At 49.0% G+C, this 13,745-nt stretch overlaps 1 long non-coding RNA gene across 1 annotated transcript; it reads right to left on the reverse strand.

Annotated features, from left to right (window-relative positions):
- Nucleotides 1-6,142: 6,142 nt before the first annotated feature.
- On the reverse strand, nt 6,143-6,809 carry LOC115637649. The gene is made up of 2 exons (XR_003997314.1): nt 6,708-6,809; nt 6,143-6,672 (listed from the first exon to the last, which is right to left on the reverse strand). It is a non-coding gene; the product is annotated as an uncharacterized LOC115637649 (long non-coding RNA).
- Nucleotides 6,810-13,745: the final 6,936 nt, after the last annotated feature.

Genomic DNA, 13,745 nt, shown 5'->3' on the forward strand with positions numbered 1-13,745 from the left:
GGCTGGGTAACGTGGCACACTGGGTGCGCTGCTGAGGGCTGCTGGGTAACGTGGCACACTGGGTGCGCTGCTGAGGGCTGCTGGGTGACGTGGCACACTGGGTGCCCTGCTGAGGGCTGCTGGGTGACATGGCACACTGGGTGCCCTGCTGAGGGCTGCTGGGTAACGTGGCACACTGGGTGCCCTGCTGAGGGCTGCTGCGTAACGTGGCACACTGGGTGCGCTGCTGAGGGCTGGGTAACGTGGCACACTGGGTGCGCTGCTGAGGGCTGCTGGGTAACGTGGCACACTGGGTACCCTGCTGGGGGCTGCTGGGTAACGTGGCACACTGGGTGCGCTGCTGAGGGCTGGGTAACGTGGCACACTGGGTGCGCTGCTGAGGGCTGCTGGGTAACGTGGCACACTGGGTGCGCTGCTGAGGGCTGCTGGGTGACATGGCACACTGGGTGCCCTGCTGAGGGCTGCTGGGTAACGTGGCACATGGTGCCCTGCTGGGGGCTGCTGGGTGACATGGCACACTGGGTGCCCTGCTGAGGGCTGCTGGGTAACGTGGCACACTGGGTACCCTGCTGGGGGCTGCTGGGTGACATGGCACACTGGGTGCCCTGCTGAGGGCTGCTGGGTAACGTGGCACACTGGGTGCCCTGCTGAGGGCTGCTGCGTAACGTGGCACACTGGGTGCGCTGCTGAGGGCTGCTGGGTAACGTGGCACAGGGTGCCCTGCTGAGGGCTGGGTGACGTGGCACACTGGGTGCCCTGCTGAGGGCTTCTGGGTAACGTGGCACACTGGGTGCCCTGCTGAGGGCTGCTGCGTAACGTGGCACACTGGGTGCGCTGCTGAGGGCTGCTGGGTAACGTGGCACAGGGTGCCCTGCTGAGGGCTGGGTGACGTGGCACACTGGGTGCCCTGCTGAGGGCTTCTGGGTAACGTGGCACACTGGGTGCCCTGCTGAGGGCTGCTGGGTAACGTGGCACACTGGGTACCCTGCTGGGGGCTGCTGGGTAATGTGGCACACTGGGTGCGCTGCTGAGGGCTGGGTAACGTGGCACACTGGGTGCGCTGCTGAGGGCTGCTGGGTAACGTGGCACACTGGGTGCCCTGCTGAGGGCTGCTGGGTAACGTGGCACACTGGGTGCCCTGCTGAGGGCTGCTGGGTAACGTGGCACACGGGGTGCCCTGCAGAGGGCTGCTGGGTAACGTGGCACACTGGGTGCGCTGCTGAGGGCTGGGTAACGTGGCACACTGGGTGCGCTGCTGAGGGTTGGGTAACGTGGCACACTGGGTGCGCTGCTGAGGGCTGCTGGGTGACATGGCACACTGGGTGCCCTGCTGAGGGTTGCTGGGTGACATGGCACACTGGGTCCCCTGCTGAGGGCTGCTGGGTGACATGGCACACTGGGTGCCCTGCTGAGGGTTGCTGGGTGACATGGCACACTGGGTCCCCTGCTGAGGGCTGCTGGGTAACGTGGCACACTGGGTACCCTGCTGGGGGCTGCTGGGTGACGTGGCACACTGGGTGCCCTGCTGAGGGCTGCTGGGTAACGTGGCACACTGGGTGCCCTGCTGAGGGCTGCTGGGTAACGTGGCACACTGGGTGCCCTGCTGAGGGCTGCTGGGTAACGTGGCACACTGGGTGCGCTGCTGAGGGCTGGGTAACGTGGCACACTGGGTGCGCTGCTGAGGGCTGCTGGGTAACGTGGCACACGGTGCCCTGCTGAGGGCTGGGTGACGTGGCACACTGGGTGCCCTGCTGAGGGCTGCTGGGTAACGTGGCACACTGGGTGCGCTGCTGAGGGCTGGGTAACGTGGCACACTGGGTGCGCTGCTGAGGGCTGCTGGGTAACGTGGCACACTGGGTGCGCTGCTGAGGGCTGCTGGGTGACATGGCACACTGGGTGCCCTGCTGAGGGCTGCTGGGTGACATGGCACACTGGGTGCCCTGCTGAGGGCTGCTGGGTAACGTGGCACACTGGGTGCCCTGCTGAGGGCTGCTGCGTAACGTGGCACACTGGGTGCGCTGCTGAGGGCTGGGTAACGTGGCACACTGGGTGCGCTGCTGAGGGCTGCTGGGTAACGTGGCACACTGGGTACCCTGCTGGGGGCTGCTGGGTAACGTGGCACACTGGGTGCGCTGCTGAGGGCTGGGTAACGTGGCACACTGGGTGCGCTGCTGAGGGCTGCTGGGTAACGTGGCACACTGGGTGCGCTGCTGAGGGCTGCTGGGTGACATGGCACACTGGGTGCCCTGCTGAGGGCTGCTGGGTAACGTGGCACATGGTGCCCTGCTGGGGGCTGCTGGGTGACATGGCACACTGGGTGCCCTGCTGAGGGCTGCTGGGTAACGTGGCACACTGGGTGCCCTGCTGAGGGCTGCTGCGTAACGTGGCACACTGGGTGCGCTGCTGAGGGCTGGGTAACGTGGCACACTGGGTGCGCTGCTGAGGGCTGCTGGGTAACGTGGCACAGGGTGCCCTGCTGAGGGCTGGGTGACGTGGCACACTGGGTGCCCTGCTGAGGGCTTCTGGGTAACGTGGCACACTGGGTGCCCTGCTGAGGGCTGCTGGGTAACGTGGCACACTGGGTACCCTGCTGGGGGCTGCTGGGTAATGTGGCACACTGGGTGCGCTGCTGAGGGCTGGGTAACGTGGCACACTGGGTGCGCTGCTGAGGGCTGCTGGGTAACGTGGCACACTGGGTGCCCTGCTGAGGGCTGCTGGGTAACGTGGCACACTGGGTGCCCTGCTGAGGGCTGCTGGGTAACGTGGCACACGGGGTGCCCTGCAGAGGGCTGCTGGGTAACGTGGCACACTGGGTGCGCTGCTGAGGGCTGGGTAACGTGGCACACTGGGTGCGCTGCTGAGGGTTGGGTAACGTGGCACACTGGGTGCCCTGCTGAGGGCTGCTGGGTAACGTGGCACACTGGGTACCCTGCTGAGGGCTGCTGGGTAACGTGGCACACGGTGCCCTGCTGAGGGCTGCTGGGTAACGTGGCACACTGGGTACCCTGCTGAGGACTGCTGGGTGATGTGGCACACTGGGTGCCCTGCTGAGGGCTGGGTAACGTGGCACACTGGGTGCCCTGCTGAGGGCTGCTGGGTAACGTGGCACACTGGGTGCCCTGCTGAGGGCTGGGTAACATGGCACAGTGGGTGCCCTGCTGAGGGCTGCTGGGTAACGTGGCACACTGGGTACCCTGTTGAGGGCTGGGTAACGTGGCACACTGGGTGCCCTGCTGAGGGCTGCTGGGTAACGTGGCACACTGGGTGCCCTGCTGAGGGCTGGGTAACATGGCACACTGGGTACCCTGCTGAGGGCTGCTGGGTGATGTGGCACACTGGGTGCCCTGCTGAGGGCTGGGTAACGTGGCACACTGGGTGCACTGCTGCCAGTGCCCCTCTCTCCCTGCTCCAGCCTCCGTCCTGCCTGATATCTGAGTTCAGGGCCACCCGGGGGAGGGCAAGTGGGGCAATTTGCCCCAGGCCCCGCAGGGGGCCCCACGAGTATGTCAGAGGCTCCTGGGAGAGGGGGTAAACGGCATGATAAGGGGCTGGGGCCAGGCACCCCCCTGACCCCATCCCCCCCACAGCCCTGACCCCCAGCTCCGAGCCCAGTCCCTCTGAGCTGAGACCCCCCTGACCCCATCCCTCCACAGCCCTGACCCCCAGCCCCTCTGAGCTGGAACCCCCCCAACCCCATCCCCCCCACAGCCCTGACCCCCAGCTCAGAGCCCAGCCCCTCTGAGCCAGACCTCCCCCAACCCCATCTCCTCACATCCCTGAGCCCAGCCCATGTGAGCTGGGCACCCCCGAACCCAGAGCCCAGCTCCCCACCCAGCCCTGGGCAACAGCAGCACCACCCCCAGGCTGCGACAGCCCATTGGTACCAACCATCACTATCACCCAGCAATAGCCCATTATGTAATTGCAAATGTATACATACTATTACAGCTTTTAATGTTTTTAAATAATGTATTTAATGTATTTTCAAATTATTACAAATTAATTTTTGAATGTATTTCACTAGTTATTTTTTACATTTCCTAATATGTTACTGTAGTATTGCAAATGTTTTATGGAAGGGGCCCCCAATTTTGCTTTGCCCAAGGCCCCCTGAATCCTCTGGGTGGCCCTGTCTGAGTTTTAAAAGCCCTGCTGCTGTGTTTTGCCTGCAACAGGCAGGCCTAAGCCTGTGAGTGACCTCCATAGCAGCTGCCTGAAGATGTGCTTGCAGAAGGAGCGTGATATTTGTTTGAGTTCTCTCCTCATGGAGGCTGCGCTCCACTTGGTGCAGGACAGCAGTCTCAGCAGGACTCTAGGCCCAGCACCTTGCCTCAGTCTGTAGACTTGTAGTGTACCCCTGTCACCGAGCTCAGTCTGGCACCACTACCCCTCACCAGTGCCCAAGAAGCAGTCAAAAAAGTTGGATGGACTGGTTAAGTTAGTTGTCATGCTGTTGCTTGTCCAGTGTAGAGACCACTGAATGCATAATATTCCTCTATGATGTTCTGTCCTGAGCAAAATTGGCATGTTATGAGGTAGTGCCTGTGAGGGACAGGTGTCTGTTTATGTCATCCAGCCATCATGTCTTAGGTCTTCTTGGGGGGGGGAGAGCTTTTCCATCCCGCTTTCATTGGATCAAAGTCAAAGATTATTTTCACAGGGAAGTTAGTAGGCATTTAGAGCAGATGAACATACCACCACAGAGAGCACTTGGCAACCATTTGAGTGTGTGTGACCTATTTAGTTAGAAAATGGAACTGTTCATTCAAATTGAGTTTGTACCATTTGATGTTTTTAATCATTTGGAGGTGCATGGCTAGTTAGACAGAATGGATTCCGCAGCACTCCCAGTCAGATTTTGATATGAAGGAAGGAAGTATATATATGTGACTAAAAAAGGTGTATTTCTGATTACAATCAACATTGCTTAATTTTAAGGGAAAGTCATCTTGATCTCTTAATCAATATTTACGTCAAACAGTTGATGAAATTCAAATAGTTAATTATAGTAAGTGACATGCATTCTCTATCCTTTACTTTTAATAGTGAACAAGAAAAAGGGTTGATGGGAATAAAATTCCTTTTTTTTTTTCGTTTTCAGTTGATGCAGCCTCATGGCAGATAATAAAAAACGGTCTGGGGCACAATTTCGTAAGTGGAAGGCTGATAAGCAAAAAGAAGAAAGAAAGCAAGAAGGTTCATTTCTGAAATATCTCCATCCACTGGCCAGAGATGAAGGTAGTTCAATGCCAAAGGATCAAGCAGAGATGGAGGTGGAGGTGGGAGTTTCACAAGTTGAAGAAGAGTTTGAAGAACATAATCTGAATATTGAAGACGAATCAAATGAGACACGTGAGGATCAAAACTTGGAAGACCGTGAAAGTGAAAATGTCACTCTTTTGAATTTGAGCTTTAGTAATCCTGCTACTTGGGCCAAATGTGATGATCAGGTCCAACAAATTCTGGTGGAACATGGGCCGGAACAAGTTCAGCAGTTCGATTTTCCCAAAGACAGTAAGCAAAGAAAATTCTCGACAATTCATTACAAACGTAGACTTGTTAATGGAGAAGAAATGCACCGTCAATGGCTGCAGTATTCCACATCAAGTGATTCTGTCTTTTGCTTCTGCTGCCAGTTGTTTGGCAGTAGTACTATTGGCATATCATCTCTTTCTGAAAAATGCTCAAGGATTGGAAAAACATGTGTGCAATTCTTTCATGGCACGAGAAAAGCAGTGAACATTTGACGAATGTTCAGACATGGAAGGAACTTGAACTGTGATTGAAATACAAGAGAACAATTGATGAAGAACATTTGCGCTTGATTAAGCAAGAAGAAAAGTATTGGCAGCAAATACTAAAACGTCTGATTGCTTTGGTCAAGAGTTCTTGGTGTGCAAAACCTGGCCTTTTGGGGAACACATGAAAAACTGCACACTTCTGTTAATGGAAATTTCCTCAAATTTGTCGAATATCTATCTTTGTTTGACCCACTTATGGATGAGCATCTTCGCAGGATTAAGGACCAGGAGATGCATGTACATTACCTAGGGAAAGACACACAGAATGAGCGTATTCAGCTTCTATCCAATGCCATCAAACAAAAAATCCTAGCATCCGCTCGTGCTGCAAAATACTTTTCGATCATTCTAGATTGTACACCAGATGCAGGCCATGTTGAACAAATGACCATGATCATTCGGTTTGTGGATAGGCCTACTTCAGAGACTGAGAATGAGACTGAATCAGTATGCATAAAGGAACACTTCTTGGGATTTGTGTCACTTACGGAGACAACTGGAGCTGGTATGACAGAAACTATTCTTCACCAGTTAGAAGAGATGTCACTGCCTATAGAAAACTTGCATGGTCAAGGCTACGACAATGGGAGCAATATGAAAGGGAAAGAAAATGGTGTCCAGCGAAGAATTTTGGATATTAATCCACGAGCCTTTTTCGTTTCTTGCAGTGCACATTCATTGAATTTGGTTGTTAATGATGCTGGAAAGTGTTGCTTGGAGGCAACTGCCTTCTTTGATTTAGTTCAACCTGTGTACGTGTATTTCTCAGCTTCTACACATAGCTGGGAAGTTCTAACACGTCACATATCTAATCTCACAGTTAAACCATTGAGTGAAACAAGATGGGAAAGGCGAATCGATGCCTTGAAACCTCTTCGCTATCAGCTTTAATCAATGCCTTGAAACCTCTTCGCTATCAGCTTGGAGACATCTATGATGCTCTGGTAGACATCTATGAAGACACTACTCTGACAGGATCATCTGGCAATACATCATGAGTTGATGCAAAGGCTCTTACAAAAGCCATTTCTAGTTTCAAGTTTCTTGTTTCTCTTGTTTTGTGGTATGACATACTTTTTGAGATTAACATAACTAGCAAACAACTTCAGGCAAAATAATTTGATATATGTGATGCCATTAATCAACTTGGAGAAACCAAGAAGTTTCTTGTGGGCCGCAGAAGTGACGCAGCCTTTGAGAAAACTTTGGTAGATGCAGGTGAACTTGCAGAGGAGTTGGATGTACCGGCACTTTTTGAACCAGATCCAATCCGTATTAGAAAGAGGAGGAAGCAGTTCACATATGAAGCAGATGACGAACCTATTTATAATCCAAAAGAAAAGTTCAAAGTGAACTTTTACTTTGCAGTCATTGACACAGCAATACATTCGGTTGAAGAAAGATTCACACTGATGCAGCAAATTAGTTCAGTATTTGGCTTCATATATGATGTTTACAGTTTGCAAAATAAAACACCAAAGCAAATTATGGAACATTGCTTGAATCTGGAGAAAGCTTTGCAACATAGTGAATCCAAAGATATTGATGCCTTTGACTCATGCAGTGAATTGCAAGCTATTGCAAGACAAGTCCAAAGGAGTTCATCGCTGCAAGATGTATTGAACTTCATATGGGAAAATAAGCTAACAGATAGTGTCCCTAACACAGTTATTGCTCTTCACATCTTCTTGACTCTCCCAGTTTCTGTGGCCAGCCGTGAGCGAAGCTTCTTCAAGCTCAAGTTAATAAAAATATACATGCGAACATCAATGTTGCAACAAAGACTTGTTTGGGCTATCTACTTTGTCAATAGAACATGACATTGCTCACAGCATTGACTTGGAGGAACTTTGTTCCTAAATTTGCTAAACTTAAAGCGTGGAAACATAAATTCTAAATTATAACATGTTACTTTGTGTCCGTGTATTGTGTATAATGTATGTGATTTGGGGGTGGGGGGGAGGCGCAAGGTGGAAGTTTCGCCTAGGGTGCAAAATATCCTTGCACCGGCCCTGTGGGTAATGTGGCACACTGAGTGACATGGCGAAGGATGGGTGATGTGGCCGCATGGCACACTGGGTATCCTGCTGAGGGATGGGTAATGTGGCACACTGGGCGCCATGGCGAAGGATGAGTGACGTGGCACACTGGGCACCCTGGTGAAGGATGGGTAATGTGGTACACTGGGCACACCAGCGAAGGACCGGCAGCTTGGCACACTAGATGCAACAGTGAAGGATGGGTGATGTGGCCATGCAGTGTGCCAGATGCCACATTAAGAGGCAGTGATGTGGCGTCATGGCACACCGAAAGCCATGGCCAACAGTGGTGATATCACCATGGAGTGTGGGGATGTAATCAGTGCTGAATTTGTGCCTAGGCTTGACCGTTCATAGCCGTGGCACCTCTTTCATTACAAATTAAGTGTTATCCTTACTCCAGATTTGTGTAGTGCTCTATTAGGGGTCCTGTTCTGTAGTAAATACTACAGAAGCTCTAAGAGCCTGATCCAAAGTTCATTAAAATCAATAGAAAGATCCCCATTCACTTAAGGGGCTTTAAATCAGTTCCTAAGATACACTAATGACTAGAAGGGACTTTTGTGAATATTTCAATTTAGTGGATGCCACAATAAAAAAAAAAAAGTGTGTCTGAATCACCCAATGCACTTTGTTCATTTGACAAGTGTAGTGTTAATTATGCATTATGTTGGTACATGGTATAAGAGTAAATGTTCTGTAACATTTTGTAAAAGTAACAAGTTCTCTAAAGCCTGCTGTGTTTTATTGTCAAGTAAAATAATATGAATATTTTGTTCTTGTCTATGTACATCTTAATACTGTGTTTAAAGAGCTCTTATTTTTACCCTCTGACTTACTCAGTTGGGGACAGAAATGTAAGTTCCTAGGGGCCTCAAGGCTAAGTGACTGCTGAGTTTTGAGGATCTACATTTGGACTGAGGTGCCTAAATTGACAGTTAGGTACCTAAATCCCTTTGTAGATCTAGCCCTCAGTCTCTCAGGCCAGTGCAGTCCTGGATCTATCTGGTTAGATCGCTAAGTTTGTCAGTTTATTGCCAATTGTGCAGATTTCTATGATTTTTTCGTCCACGACACGGAGAACCTCCAAACTCATTTCAGGTAACAGTCACACAAGATCAATCAGAGGATTGATCAGTGGGGTCAGGTTGAACTGGCAATTTAGGGTTTCGTGAGGTGCTGAGGATGTAATTTTCACTGTCACTTTTCAGACCAACCTCAGTTTAGCATTGACTTTTTGTTGTGCTATAACCTGTCCTGTACTATGGACTAATGATGGAATATTGCAGGCTGCTGCATATGTTTGCTGAGAAATCAGAATCCTCTGTTGGGGATCTCTCTTATCCCAGACGGCTCAGGTTTCATTGTCCGACCGCACAGAGACAGGCAACGAGCAGCAAGAATCCCACTATCAAGTTCTTCATTGTAGCATGCCATACAACAGAGAACTGCTCATCTCACTCCATACAGAACCAGCCCCCTCTTCACAAATTCAAGCTGCTTTTTATTAGCTATTCCATTGTGTCATTACTTACGTCGCGTCATCACTGTACCTTTCCAGCATTTGTTCCCAGCATACAAAACAAAGAACAACTGTTACTTTTTGATAACTTCATGCTTAGTACAAAAAAGAATGTTACTTTAAAAAGTGTCTGTAAGCATTTTTCTTTCCCAGCCTCTACAAGCATTCTCTTATCTAGCAAGGTCACACAGATGTCTGTGCTGGCCTGTCTACCCCAGCCAGTAAATTAACCAGTAGGCCTTGCTGTGTTATTGCTAAGCTGAACTGGGGTGCTAAGCAGAAGTAGGCCAGAACCACACTCGTCACCTCTTAGGATAAATTCAGAGATGATTCTGCATATTGTGTATCAGCTTCACTTAGCAAAGCTAAAGCTGGAAGAACAGAACCAGACAGCAAAAGCTTTCTAGGTGTTATACTAACAATAGCGATTTTACATATCTTCATTTGCAAGCACCATTCATCGCAGAAGAGACCAATGTGTTTTGTCAGCTATATATAAGAATCACAGCATCCACCAATGACATGCAGCTATTTCTGAGGTGGAACATGGCAGCTTTATAGCAGAACATAGTGATACTACACAGAAGTTTACAGCAGGAAGTGAAGGAAATATATCATATGCTGTTGCAATTCCAAGGGGAATTTAGAGGGGTAGAATGGAGTTACCTTTCAGTTGGAATTTGGTCAGAATACCAGGATAACACCACAGCACTTGCTTAAAGTGATATGTATCTTTAATGACCAGAAATAGTCAAGGCCTGGGATTTATCTCTCATGTGGATGGTGGATATTATGTATAGTTGTCACTGGGGTGGAGTTGGAGGAGTTTGGCTCAGCACAGCCCCGTAGCTTGGACATCAACATGTGCATGACAAGGGGGCAGACTGCATGACAAGAGGAGCAGTTGTGCTCGCCTTCAGAAGTTCACAAACTTAGTGAAAAATCCAGTCTCAGGAGCCTTTTTTATCTTTCGTTTTATTAAATAAGAAAGAATAAAATACATATTTATGATTGTTCAGTATAACAAATACTCAAGCATTCAAAAAATTCAAAGATTTAGAAATATAAAAAGTGTAGCTCTACACATGAAAGTGCTGTGTAACGTAAAGACTGTTCAGGAAATTAAAGCTGAAGTCTTCTTGGATAATGATGTCTGAATTCCTCCACAAAGACATCTGCATTCAGTTTTGAAGTCAAATCACTTTCATATGACAGGAGAATTAGGTTTCTCTCCCCTTAATGGATTATGCTCATCCTCTGGTGTGATAAAATTCTTTTCAAACAAGAAAAGGAATTTTCACAAGCTGCAATTGTTGCTCCAAACAAGACCACTACAGACATTTCAAAAATACATGGGAAAGCCTCCTTGGCAGCACCTAGAACTTCTTCAAGTTCTTTGCAATTTCTCTTATCTATCAGTGATTTAAATCCAGCCATTTCGACTTCAACTTTCTCAATATCTAATCCAAACAAGTCAATCAAAGCATGCATTAATTCCAATTTCAAGAAGTCTGGAGAGCTGGTGGAATAGATTGCTGACAAGCTTTTGTATAATTTGGAGTTCTTTGCAGAAAATCTCCTTTGCAATTCATCAGTGGTTTCTGCAACCAATTCATGATAAGTCTGGGACTACTGATGCTCATTTGCACTTTGGAATCGTGGTAAATCTTCAGTGACTATGGAATCTTGACATTTTGGGGGCAAAATCTTGGCTGTTTTGGTGGCACATCTTAATGTTGATGCTTCATCACATGCATCTCTCAAAACCAAGTGCTTGGATGAAATCTCTGAGAAAAATCTTCTGTTGAAGTTCTTCACAGGCAACAGTTATCAGTTCAACTCTTTTAGCAAGGTGCATTAGTTCCTTTTGAAGGTGATTGTTCATAGGAGAAAAAACTTTCAAAATCGTTCTCATAACCTCAGCTAAGAACAAGAATTTGGATGAATCTGTAACTTCCAACAGCCCTCTTGCTTCAATGGACAGGTCACCATATCATAGAATCATAGAAGATTAGGGTTGGAAGAGACCTCAGGAGATCATCTAGTCCAACCCTCTGCTCAAAGCAGGACCAACCACAACTAAATCATCCCAGCCAGGGCTTTGTCAAGCTGGGCCTTAAAAACCTCTAAGGATGGAGATTCCACCATCTCCATTGGTAACCCATCTAGTGCTTCACCACCCTCTTAGTAAAATAGTTTTTCCTAATATCCATTCACACAGTTTGACAGAGTACTCTGAATCTCTTCCAAATTACTGAGGACGATTACCAAGGTTTTCAGGTGACCAGTCTATCTTGTTTCTATGACTCTTTCCAGTGCTGGCCCTTGTACAGCACTCTCACTTCATGCCTGTGAAAAAAATTGTATAGAATCTTACAATTTGATAACATATCTGCCACTGCTGAGTTTGTCTCATGCATTTTTCACACCTCTGAGTAACACAGTTATACCAATATAAGTCTGTAGTGTAGACCTGGCCTCAGACTAAGAAACGTGGGGAAAATGGAACACATTCTACAGAGGGCGCAAAAAAATTTCTGTGGGATAATGACCCCTCGTGCCCCTCTTAGCCTACCTAATGCCTGGTCACCTGTAGGGAAGGGGTTTGGGCTTAGCCCAGTTGTTGGATCATGTGCACAGGCATCACATGATGACAGCCTGTGGGTGGGTGGAGTGCTTCCTAAAAGAGGAAGTCTGCTGCATTAAAGATGGCAACCAGGGGCTATGACAGACTTAAAGGAGGTTACTCCGGAGTGGGCTTGGGCAGCAGAGTAAAGAATAGAAAGACCTCCAGAGGACCCAGGATCAGGGAAGGATGTGGAAGAAGCTGTCCATGTCAGCCTCAAGAAAAAGCCTGTAAGCCCAGGAATGACATAATGGACTGCTGGGCCTTTAGAAAAAGGCTGGGAATTTCTAGTTTTTATGTTAATAAGCCAGACTTTAAAATGGGAGAATAACACCAAAGCACCAGTTGTGGGGGTTTTGTTTCCCTGTAGAAGGAGGGAAAACGAGGTAGCAGGTGTTTTGTAACTGCATGCTGGGTAATAACATGAAAGAGCTCCAGGCTTGTAAAACTAAATTGGCTCTTTATTAAGAGAACCATTTGCAGAGATGCTGCCACTGCAGCCAGCATTCTAGCTGTGCACACAGACTGACATCCTGGTGCCTCCTCCAAACTGTTCCCTCCTACAGTCTGGGCTTCTCCCTCCAAATTCCATGTAGGTAGCTACCATAGGGTCCAACACAGCTGAAAAAAGCTTATGTTACAATAGCATACTGTGACAGACCCAGACCAGTGGGGTACAGGAGTCTGGTAGAGGACAAATATACTGGTCACTGGGCGAGTAGTTTTCTGTTCCCTGAGTGACCAGAGCAGGGACTGCACTAGAGTAATCAGGAACCTGCTAGGACCAATTAAGGCAGACAGGCTGATTAGATCACCTGCAGCCAATCAAGGCAGGCTAATCAGGGTACCTGGGTTTAAAAAGGAGCTCATGCCAGTCAGGCAAGGAGGAGCTGGGAACAAGAGGCACAAGAAGCTGAGGGTGAGTGGGTGTGCTGCTGGAGAACTAAGGAGTACAAGCGTTATCAGCGCCCGCCCACCTCCGCTGGATGCCAATAGGACAAGCGTTATCAGACACCAGGAGGAAGACCCTGTGGTGAGGATAAAGAAGGTGTTTGGGGGAGGCCATGGAGAAGTAACCCAGAGAGTTGTAGCTGTTATGCAAGAGGCATTATAGAGGGCTGGAACCCGGAGTAGAGGGCGGGCCCAGGTTCCCCCCAAACCTCCCAACTCCTGATCAGACACAGGAGGAGTTGATCCAGACTGTGAGGAAGATCACTGAGGTGAGCAAATCTGCCAATAAGCGCAGGACCCACCAAGGTAGAGGAGGAACTTTGTCACAGCACACACTGGTGAGCCCAACAGCTGTAGGAAATGTATTGGGTACAGCTGAGGGTGCCTTTTTTTTTTTTTTTTTGTGAAAGACTTACCGATTTGGACAACTTAATGAGATCATTACATCTCATCCCTTGTAATCCTGTGAAATTGTCTTTATGTGAGGCGATCACGTAATGTGATGTGGAATTGCATTGTGATGAGGCATTAATGTTATAAAATGTTACCGTTATCTAACACCACCCAGCTCTCCAGTGCAAAGCATGTCTTCAGGAGCCTTTGCCCCAAAGCCAGCAATGAGCTTTGGAGAAAGGAAGGAAAAATTAATTCGAGATAAAAAGATTCCATTTTGTCTTCCTTTTAGTCCTGGACCAGAAAGGAGTGGCCTGTCCCATCTCCTCTAAATCCGTATAGCCAAAAAGTGGTCACATGGCCTAGTGGGCAGAGCTCCAACCTGTAACCCAGGATCCTGTGTTATAATCCCA

The sequence above is a fragment of the Gopherus evgoodei genome, chromosome 20 (assembly GCF_007399415.2).
Source record: "Gopherus evgoodei ecotype Sinaloan lineage chromosome 20, rGopEvg1_v1.p, whole genome shotgun sequence".
NCBI classification, from domain to species: domain Eukaryota; kingdom Metazoa; phylum Chordata; order Testudines; family Testudinidae; genus Gopherus; species Gopherus evgoodei.